Source organism: Schistocerca piceifrons, chromosome 5 (assembly GCF_021461385.2).
Source record: "Schistocerca piceifrons isolate TAMUIC-IGC-003096 chromosome 5, iqSchPice1.1, whole genome shotgun sequence".
Classification (NCBI taxonomy): Eukaryota; Metazoa; Arthropoda; class Insecta; order Orthoptera; family Acrididae; genus Schistocerca; species Schistocerca piceifrons.
In genome coordinates this window covers 497,840,232-497,852,096 of record NC_060142.1, presented here as the reverse complement: position 1 = coordinate 497,852,096, position 11,865 = coordinate 497,840,232, and positions in this window count along the sequence as shown.

The following is an 11,865-nucleotide window of genomic DNA, read 5'->3' as shown; positions in this document are numbered from 1 at the left end:
TTCTGTCATATTCATTACTACGGAAATGCGATCTTTCTCTGCAACTATTATTCTGCCAACGGTTGTCATACGGGTGGTGTCTGTTTTGGTCATGATTTGCGTTGTAAGAATAGCCTTGTCGTATCCAGTTATTATTTCTGTCATCGCGGAATTGTGACGGATGTGACCTGTAATTGTTGTGTTCTTGTTTTTGCGTCCCGCGATTATCAGTGTAAATTTCCAGTTCTTGTAAGAGTCCCTGAAAAGCTTCGATGTCGTCTTTGCAACGTCCTGCCAAAATAATATGTCGTAAATGTTCAGGCAATTTGATTAAGAAAATGCGAATAAGTTCTGAGGGGCTGTATGGGTTTGACAGATACTGATTCTTATGCAACATGTCTTCAAAATATTTCACAAGACAGGAAAAATCTGATTGTTCGAAATGTTTCATCATTATGATGCTGTGTTTTACTTGGTCTTGTGTAGCTTGAGACCAATATGCTGAGAGGAAGGCATGATAAAACTCTTCTTCACTGTGACAATCGTGAATGACCGATCGCATTCTTACAGCTGGTTCATTCTCTAAATAGCCACACATAAATTCTAATCTGTGTTCTAATGACCAGTTGGGAGGAAAGCAATGAGAGAATTGATGAAGCCACGCTTGTGGATGAATGTCGTTGCCAGAATTCTTAAATGTTTTGAATTAACGTATAGTAATGAACAGCTTATAGTCAAAGTCATCGTTTTGGCGAGTCGCATATCGGTCATTGTTACGTCGTGTCGGCGGTTCTATCTCAAAATTCGGTGCACCTTGCCAATTTCTTTCATATTTTCCGAAATTCCCAGTGTTATTATTTTATGGCTTTTCCGTATTTCTAAGTCGCTCTTCCCGTGTTCGAGCGCGAGTGTCCTCTGAAATATGTAATTCTTGTATTACTTGTGCCAATTGATCTTGTACTTCCCGGATTTCTCTTTTGTACTGTGTATTGATTTGATTTTGATTTTGTTTGAATTTTCTAATTTGTTCATACTCTTCTGTGTCAGTGAAGGCTACGGGTCTTGTGTCATTCAGATCATCATCTACCTTTGTAGATAAGTTAGTGAACAGATCCGAAAGTTCGGCTACTTTCTCTGATAATGAACTGGTTTCCTCAGTGTGTTTTTCTGAACCAAGTTTCAGAGTGTCCATTTGTGATGAAAACGTATCTACTGTGTTTCTTTAAGTTTTCCTGAGTTTTTGCAAGTTACGTAACCGAATCGGTTGATGCAACTGCGTCAATTTTAGCTTGCAAGGTGTCGTGATTTTCATGAACAATAGTTTGCAGTTCTTTTATGGCTGCTTCGTGATTCTGTAATGCATTTTCATGACTCGAAAAAATATGTTGGAAATACTCACAAATTTGTGTTTTTACGTCATTACAGACTTTTTGACATTTCGATTCGATTTTAATTAACTCAGCAGTTAAACCTTCATGTGTTTGTTCAAGCGTGGTGTCTAACTTTTGAAGCTGTTGCTGTGTTTGTCTTTGGTGTTGTTCCATTGTGTCTAACTTTTGAAGATTTTGTTCCATTGTGTCTAACCTTTGAAGCTTTTGTCCCATTTGTTGCATTAATTGTAATAACAATGCACTGGTGTCTGAAACATGTTCCTCAGTGCTATTCGGCAGTGCATTTGAAGCGGCAATATTCGCATTTTGAAAAGCAGAAAATGTGTCTTGACTTATTTGAGAAAACGGTGAGGACGCAAAACTTGAATCTACAGTATTTGCAAGACTGTGTCCTGTCATTTCGGAATCCTGAGGCGAGCTGTTGCTGACCGATCGATTGATAATGCTTCCATTTTCACTAATTGTTTCACTGTCTACACCATTTTTCCGCCCGCTCCATTTTCCTATGCACAATTACCAAATTACTACTTTGAATGTCTGTTAATTCATTACATGGTGGTGCTGATAAGTTACGCTCGTCGTCACTATCATTTCTCAATTTACTTTGGAGCCTAGTGTTACGGTTTTCACACGCCATAATTATCACGTATTTCACACGATAACAAGAAAAACACAATCTGAAGAGCAAAAACAAGAAAACACATTAACATCGCACTGAAAATAACATCTAGTTAATTGCAAGCGCAGCTGCGAAATACTTGGTGCAAATCTACATGCATGCCACAACTGTTTTACTGTACAACAATGAAAAACTACAGTTACAAAGGAAATTCTCTCTATAATTACGCGCTAGCAATAAACAATAGCTACACTAATTACACAAACTACAAAAAAAGTCAGAAGATACCAGTGAGGTATCCTCGGCTAAGTGTCGCCATATGAAACGTCCCCTTAGAAAAATTTATGAATGACTATGCTGATAAACCTCTTAGGTTATTTGATTTTAAAACAGCTGAGCAAAACTGAACGTACTCAGTCATTTCTCTATTTACTTATTCTGATCAAGACTAAACTGACACACAGTATTTTTAGCGCAACGCTATCTGACTTTCAATAATCCCTACAAAAGAAGGCCCTGACTAACAATAACCTATACCTTTCATGAATCACTTACTTCACAAAAATCTTCGTTACTCGAACTACTGCAATACAGCGAGCGCCAATACTGCCAGCTAAATAAAAGATTCTAATTACTGAAGGCACTAACTACTGATAGGTATACTTAGCAAATGAAAGATTTTGATAGAGAACAAACAATGTATTTACCTTAATAATGTTCAAAAGTCATCATATATATATCAATTCATGATATCCGGTATTACAAAGTTACACTTTCTCATGGACACACGTCCAGATCGTCCGCTCTCAAAATTCTGCCAACTCTCTCTCCCCTCCAACTGCGCAACGCTACTCGCTGTGCACATCCAACTGCCCAACACTGTTGTTGTTGTTGTGGTCTTCAGTCCTGAGACTGGCTTGATGCAGCTCTCCACGCTACTCTACCCTGTGCAAGCTTCTTCATCTCCCAGTACCTACTGCAACCTACATCCTTCTGAATCTGCTTAGTGTATTCATCTCTTGGTCTCCCTCTACGATTTTTACCCTCCACGCTGCCCTCCAATGCTAAATTTGTGATCCCTTGATGCCTCAAAACATGTCCTACCAACCGATCCCTTCTTCTAGTCAAGTTGTGCCACAGACGTCTCTTCTCCCCAATCCTATTCAATACCTCTTCATTAGTTACGTGATCTACGCACCTTATCTTCAGCATTCTTCTGTAGCACCACACTTCGAAAGCTTCTATTCTCTTCTTGTCCATACTAGTTATCGTCCATGTTTCACTTCCATACATGGCTACACTCCAAACAAATACTTTCAGAAACGACTTCCTGACACTTAAATCTATACTCGATGTTAACAAATTTCTCTTCTTCAGAAACGATTTCCTTGCCATCGCCAGTCTACATTTTATATCCTCTCTACTTCGACCATCATCAGTTATTTTGCTCCCCAAATAGCAAAACTCCTTTACTACTTTAAGTGTCTCATTTCCTAATCTAATTCCCTCAGCATCACCCGATTTAATTTGACTACATTCCATTATCCTCGTTTTGCTTTTGTTGATGTTCATCTTATATCCTCCTTTCAAGACACTGTCCATTCCGTTCAACTGCTCTTCCAAGTCCTTTGCTGTCTCAGACAGAATTACAATGTCATCGGAGAACCTCAAAGTTTTTACTTCTTCTCCATGAATTTTAATACCTACTCCGAATTTTTCTTTTGTTTCCTTTACTGCTTGCTCAATATACAGATTGAATAACATCGGGGAGAGCTTCAACAACCCTGCCTCACTCCTTTCCCAACCACTGCTTCCCTTTCATGCCCCTCGACTCTTATAACTGCTCAACTATTTCAAATGGCTCTGAGCACTATGGGACTTAACATCTATGGTCATCAGTCCCCTAGAACTTAGAACTACTTAAACCTAACTAACCTAAGGACAGCGCACAACACCCAGCCATCACGAGGCAGAGAAAAACCCTGACCCCGCCGGGAATCGAACCCGGGAACCCGGGTGTGGGAAGCAAGAAAGCTACCGCACGACCACGAGATGCGGGCTCTTATAACTGCCATCTGGTTTCTGTACAAAGTGTAAATAGCCTTTCGCTCCCTGTATTTTACCCCTGCCACCTTTAGAATGTGAAAGAGAGTATTCCAGTCAACATTGTCAAAAGCTTTCTCTAAGTCTACAATTGCTAGAAACGTAGGTTTGCCTTTTCTTAATCTTTCTTCTAAGATAAGTCGTAAGGTTAGTATTGCCTCACGTGTTCCAACATTTCTACGGAATCCAAACTGATCTTCCCCGAGGTACGCTTCTACCAGTTTTTCCATTCGTCTGTCAAGAATTCTCGTTAGTATTTTGCAGCTGTGACTTATTAAATTGATAGTTCGGTAATTTTCACATCTGTCAACACCTGCTTTCTTTGGGATTGGAATTATTATATTCTTCTTGAAATCTGAGGGTATTTCATCTGCTCACCAGATGCTAGAGTTTTGTCAGGACTGGCTCTCACAAGGCCGTCAGTAGTTCTAATGGAATGTTGTCTACTCCCGGGGCCTTGTTTCGACTCAGGTCTTTCAGTGCTCTGTCAAACTCTTCACGCAGTATCGTATCTCCCATTTCATCTTCATCTACATCCTCTTCCATTTCCATAATATTGTCCTCAACTACATCGCCCTTGTATAAACCCTCTATATACTCCTTCCACCTCTCTGCCTTCCCTTCTTTGCTTAGAACTGGGTTGCCATCTGAGCTCTTGATATTCATACAAGTGGTTCTCTTCTCTCCAAAGGTCTCTTTAATTTTCCTGTAGGCAGTATCTATCTTACCCCTAGTGAGACAAGCCTCTACATCCTTACATTTGTCCTCTAGCCATCCCTGCTTAGCCATTTCGCACTTCCTGTCGATCTCATTTTTGAGACGTTTGTATTCCTTTTTGCCTGCTTCATTTACTGCATTTTTATATTTTCTCCTTTCATCAATTAAATTCAATATTTCTTCTGTTACCCAAGGATTTCTACTAGCCCTCGTCTTTTTACCTACTTGATCGTCTGCTGCTTTCACTACTTCATCCCTCAGAGCTACCCATTCTTCTTCTACTTTATTTCTTTCCCCCATTCCTGTCAATTGTTCCCTTATGCTCTCCCTGAAACTCTCTGCAACCTCTCGTTCTTTCAGTTTATCCAGGTCCCATCTCCTTAAATTCCCACCTTTTTGCAGTTTCTTCAGTTTCAATCTGCAGTTCATAACCAAGAGATTGTGGTCAGAATCCATATCTGCCCCTGGAAATGTCTTACAATTTAAAACCTGGTTCCTAAATCTCTGTCTTACCATTATATAATCTATCTGATACCTTTTAGTATCTCCAGGATTCTTCCAGGTATACAACCTTCTTTTATGATTCTTGAACCAAGAGTTAGCTATGATTAAGTTATGCTCTGTGCAAAATTCTACAAGGCGGCTTCCTCTTTCATTTCTTCCCCCCAATCCATATTACCTACTATGTTTCCTTCTCTCCCTTTTCCTACTGACGAATTCCAGTCACCCATGACTGTTAAATTTTCGTCTCCCTTCACTACCTGAATAATTTCTTTTATCTCGTCATACATTTCATCAATTTCTTCATCATCTGCAGAGCTAGTTGGCATATAAACTTGTACTACTGTAGTAGGCATGGGCTTCGTGTCTATCTTGGCCACAATAATGCGTTCACTATGCTGTTTGTAGTAACTAACCCGCACTCCTATTTTTTTGTTCATTATTAAACCTACTCCTGCATTACCTCTATTTGATTTTGTATTTATAACCCTGTAATCACCTGACCAAAAGTCTTGTTCCTCCTGCCACCGAACTTCACTAATTCCCACTATATCTAACTTTAACCTATCCATTTCCCTTTTTAAATTTTCTAACCTACCTGCCTGATTAAGGGATCTGACATTCCACGCTCCCATTCCCAAACGCCAGTTTTCTTTCTCCTGATAACGACGTCCTCTTGAGTAGTCCCCTCCCGGAGATCCGAATGGGGGACTATTTTACCTCCGGAATATTTTACCCAAGAGGACGCCATCATCATTTAATCATACAGTAAAGCTGCATGTCCTCGGGAAAAATTACGGCTGTAGTTTCCCCTTGCTTTCAGCCGTTCGCAGTACCAGCACAGCAAGGCTGTTTTGGTTAATGTTACAAGGCCAGATCAGTCAATCATCCAGACTGTTGCCCCTCTTCAGGAACCACATGTTTGTCTGGCCTCTCAACAGATACCCCTCCGTTGTGGTTGCACCTACGGTACGGCCATCTGTATCGCTGAGGCACGCAAGCCTCCCCACCAGCGGCAAGGTCCATGGTTCATGTGGGGTGCCCAACACTACAATAGCGAATATTCCAACAATGCCAGCCAGCCACAGACTGCACACAGCACAGCCAGTGATTTTCATTCAGAGCGCTACGTGACGTTACCAACACAAAAAACCTAAACATCCTACTTACAACGGTATGACTTGGAGGCAGAATTTTCTATTTAGTGTGACGAGTGTCAGGTTTCTCTCAATGTAGCTAGAAGTATCTTCATACCGACTGGTAGGAAAAACAGTCCTGTAATGTTCGAATGCAGTGTAAGTGGTATGCTGCTTGACACAGTCAACTTATTGAATATGTAGGCGTATCGCTGTACAGCGATATGAAATGGAACGAGCACGTTATGCCTGGAGTTGGGAAGGCGAGTGATAGACTTCAGTTTAGTGAAGGAATTCTAGGGAAGTGTTGCTCACCTAAAAAGAACACCTCTGCGAAGCATTCTTGGGTACTACTCGAGTTTTTAGGATTATCAACAAGTCGGAATAAAGGAAGACATCGAAGCTATTCAGAAGCATACCGCTAGATTTGTTACCGGTAGATTCGATCACGCAGGAGTTTGCGGAGATGCTTCTAGAACTGAAATGGGAATCCCTGGAGGGAAGACGATGTTCTTTTCAAGCAGCTCTATTGAGGAAATTTAGAGAATAGACATTTTCAGTTGACTGCAGAACAATTATACTCCCGCCACGGTACATTTCACGTAAGGACCGTGAAGGCAAGATAAGAGAAAACAGGGATCGTACAGACGCTTATAGGCAATCGTGGTTCCGTCGCTCCATTTGCCAGTGGAACAGGAAAGGAAATTGCTAGTAGTGGTACATGGTATCCTCCACTACACACTATATGGTGGCTTGCGGAGTTTGTTGAAAGGGACTTGTAGTCCCCTTTCATTATCATTTTAATAGCTTTTCAGTGATACAGAACTCTCTGGCATGCGTGAGTGAATGAATGTGGGTGTGTTTCGTTTTGCTATACGGTGATTTAGTCTGCTGCAGAGAATCAGCGGTAGTCGCACAGAATGGTCAACCCTTGTAGTTTTCAGGTAGCAAAGAGGTTTGCTCCCCTTGTGTGAAAGTTACCTGTGTTAGGTTGGTGGCGGAAGCCTCATCTCTGGGTTTTCCTGGCCATGGGGTCGCGTGGGAGACGTTGGAGTGTGTGATACGGTCAGTCTGGTTACAGCTCGCCGAGGGTCTGCAACCGAAGTCTCTTAGAAGAAGGGTGAGTTGATTTAAGCGCCTGGCGCGTTGTCTCATAGCGAGAGGGGAGATGTTACACTACTGGTAATTAAAATTGCTACACCACTAAGATGACGCGCTACAGACGCGAAATTTAACCGACAGGAAGAAGATGCTGTGATATGCAAATGATTCGCTTTTCAGAGCATTCACACAAGGCTGGCGCCGGTGGCGACCCTACAAGGTGCTGACATGAGGAAAGTTTCCAACCGATTTCTCATACACAAACAGCAGTTGACCGGCGTTGCCTGGTGAAACGTTGTTCTGATGCCTGGTGTAAGGAGGAGAAATGCATACCATTACCTTTCCGACTTTGATAAAGGTCGGATTGTAGCCTATCACGATTGCGATTTATCGTATCGCGGCATTGCCGCTCGCGTTGGCCGAGATCCAATGCTGTTAGCAGAATATGGAATCGATGGGTTCAGGAGGGTAATACGGAACGCCGTGCTGAGTCCCAACGGCCTCGTATCACTAGCAATCGAGGTCACAGGCATCGTATCCGCATGGCTGTAAAGGATCGTGCAGCCACGTCTCGATCCCTGAGTCAACAGATTTGGACGTTTGCAAGACAACAACCATCTGCACGAACAGTTCGACGACGTTTGCAGCAGCGTGGACTATCAGCTCGGAGACCATGGCTGCAGTTACCTTTGACACTGCGTCACAGACAGGAGCGCCTGCGATGGTGTACTCAACGACGAACCTGAGCGCACGAATGGCAAAACGTCATCTTTTCGGATGAATCCAAGTTCTGTTTACAGCATCATGATTGTCGCATCCGTGTTTGGCGACATCACGGTGAACGCACATTGGAAGCGTGTATTCGTCATGGCCATCCTGGCGTATCACCCGGCGTGATGGTATGTGGTGCCATTGGTTACTCGTCTCGGCCACCTTTTGTTCGCATTGACGGCACTTTGAACAGTGGACGTTACATTTCAGGTGTGTTACGAACCGTGGCTCTACCCTTCATTCGATCCCTGCGAAACCCTACATTTCAGCAGGATAATGCATGACCGCATGTTGCAGGTCCTGTAGGGGCCTTTCTGGATACAGTGAATGTTCGACTGCTGCCCTGGCCAACACATTCTCCAGGTCTCCCACCAATTGAAAACGTCTGGTCAATGGTGGCCGAGTAAATGACTCGTCACAATACACCAGTCACTACTTTTGATGAACTGTGGTATCGTGTTGAAGCTGCGTGGGCAGCTGTACCTGTACACGCCATCCAAGCTCTGTTTGACTCAATGCCCAGGCGTGTCAAGGCCATTATTACTGCCAGAGGTGGTTGTTCTGGGTACTGATTTCTCAGGATCCATGCGCCCAAATTGCGTGAAAATGTAATCACATGTCAGTTCTAGTATATTATATTTGTCGAATGGATACCCGTTTATCATCTGCATTTCTTGTTGGTGTAGCAATTTTAATGGCCAATAGTGTATATAAAAAGACAACTTTTGTAGGTGTGGGAGTACCTTTCGCCCCCCCCCCCCCCCCTCCACACACACACTCACATTGACACACCGCCACAACCTCACACTTGGATCCGCAACTGCTAGTTGATGAAGTAGATTAAGTTATTAGTCACATTGCGTATGTTGCGGAATGGATACGCAAATAAGTGGAGTGCGCAAGTACTAAGGAATGACGAGATAGAGTTGAAGTTCTCTAAGGCTATAGATACAGCAATAAGGAACAGCTCAGTAGGCAGTACAGTTGAAGAGGAATGGACTTCTCTAAAAAGGGCCGTCACAGAACTTTGGAAGGAAAACATAGGTACAAAGAAACTGCGAAGAAACCATGGGTAACAGAAGAAATACTCCAATTGATCGATGAAAGGAGAAAGCACAAATATGTTCTGGGAAACTCAGGAATACAGAAATACGAGTCGCTGAGGAATGAAATAATGCTAAGACGAAATGGCTGCAGGAAAAATATGAAGATATCGAAAAAGAAATGATTGTCGGAAGAACAGACTCATCATACAGGAAATTCAGAACAACCTTCGGTGACATTAAAAGCAAGGGGTGACATTAAAAGCAAGGGTGATGACATTAAGAGTGAAACGGGAATTCCACTGTTAAATGCAGAGAAGAGAGCGGATAGGTAGAAAGAATACATTGAAGTCTCTATGAGGGGCAAGATTTGTCTGATGCGATAGAAGAAGAAACATGAGTCGATGTAGAAGAGATAGGGGATCCGGTATTAGAATTAGAATTTAAAAGACCTTTGGAGATCAAATAAAGGAGAAGGGATAGATAACATTCTATCAGAATTTCTAAAACCATTGGACGAAGTGGCAACAAAATGACAATTCACGCTGGTGAGTAGAATGTATGAGTCTGACAACATAGCATCTGAGTTTCGGAGAAAACATCATCCATACAATTCCGAAGACAGCAAGAGCTGACAACTGCGAGATATTACCGCGCAATCAGCTTAACAGCTAATGCATCCAAGTTTCTTACAAGAATAATATACAGAAGAATGGAAAAGAAAATTGAGGATACGCTAGATGACGATCAGTTTGGCTTTAGGGAAGATAAAGGCACGAGAGAGGCAATTCTGACCCTGCGGATAATAATGGAGGCAAGAATAAAGAAAAATCAAGACACGTTCATAGGATTTGTCCATCTGGAGTAGGGGTAAGCTATAGGGAGAGACGGGTCATATACAGTATGCCAAGAGGGAATAATAAGAGTGAACGACCAATAACGAAAGGCTCGCATTAAAAAAGGTGTATGACAAGGATGTAGCCTTTCGCCCCCACCAGTCTGTAGATCGAGAAAACAATGATGGAAATAAAAGAAAGATTCAGGAGTGGAATTAAAATTCAAGGTAAAAGGATATCAATGATGCGATTCCCTGATGACATTGCTATCTTGAGTAAAAGTGAAGAAGAATTACATGATCTGCTGAACGGAATGAACAGTCTAATGAGTACAGAGTATGGATTGAGAGTAAATCGAATAAAGACCAGACTAATGAGAAGTAGTAAAAATGAGAACAACGAGGAACTTAACATCAGGATTGATGGTCACGAAGCAGATGAAGTTAAGGAATTCCGCTACCTAGGCAGTAAAATAACCAATGACGGAAAGAGCAAGGAGGACATCAAAAGCAGACTAGCAATGATTAAAAGGGCATTCCTGACGAAGGATAAAAAAATAAAGATTAAGAAATATGCTTTTGTATTAGTACTGAAGAATATAATATTTCCTACTATCAAATGTCGGCCTTAATTTTAGGAAGAAATTTCTGAGAATGTATGTCTGGGGTACAGTAGTGAAATATGGACTGTGGGGAAACCGGAACAGAAGAGAATCGAAGCGTTTGAGATGTGGTGATAAAGACGAATGTTGAAAATTAGGTAGATTGATAAGGTAAGGAATGAGGAGGTTCTGTGCAGAATCGGAGAGGACAAGAATATGTGGGAAACACTGATAAGAAAACGGGACAGGATTCTAGGGTACCTGTTAAGACATGAAGGAATACACTACTGGCCATAAAAATTGCTACACCAAGAAGAAATGCAGATGATAAACTGATATTCACTGGACAAATATATTGTACTAGAACTGACATGTGATTACATTTTCACGCAATTTGGGTGCATGGATCCTGAGAAATCAGTACGCAGAACAACCACCTCTGGCAGTAATAATGGCATTGATGCGCCTGCACATTGAGTCAAACAGAGCTTGGATGGCGTGTACGGGTACAGCTGCCCATGCAGCTTCAACACGATACCACAGTTCATCAAGAGTAGTGACTGGCGTATTGTGAGGAACCAGTTTATCGGTCATCATTGACCAGACGTTTTCAATTGGTGAGAGATCTGGAGAATGTGCTGGCCAGGGCAGCAGTCGAACACTTTCTGTATCCAGAAAGGCCCGTAGAGGACCTGCAACATGCGGTCGTGCATTATCCTGCTGAAATGTAGGGTTTCGCAGGGATCGAATGAAGGGTACAGCCACGGTTCGTAACACATCTGAAATGTAACGTCCACTGTTCAAAGTGCCGTCAATGCGAACAAAAGGTGACCGAGACGAGTAACCAATTGCACCACATACCATCGCGCCAGGTGATACGCCAGGATGGCCATGACGAGTACACGCTTCCAATGTGCGTTCACCGTGATGTCGCCAAACACGGATGCGACCATCATGATGCTGTAAACAGAACTTGGATTCATCCGTAATAATGACATTTTGCCATTCGTGCACCCTGGTTCGTCGTCGAGTACACCATCGCAGGCGCTCCTGTCAGTGATGCAGCG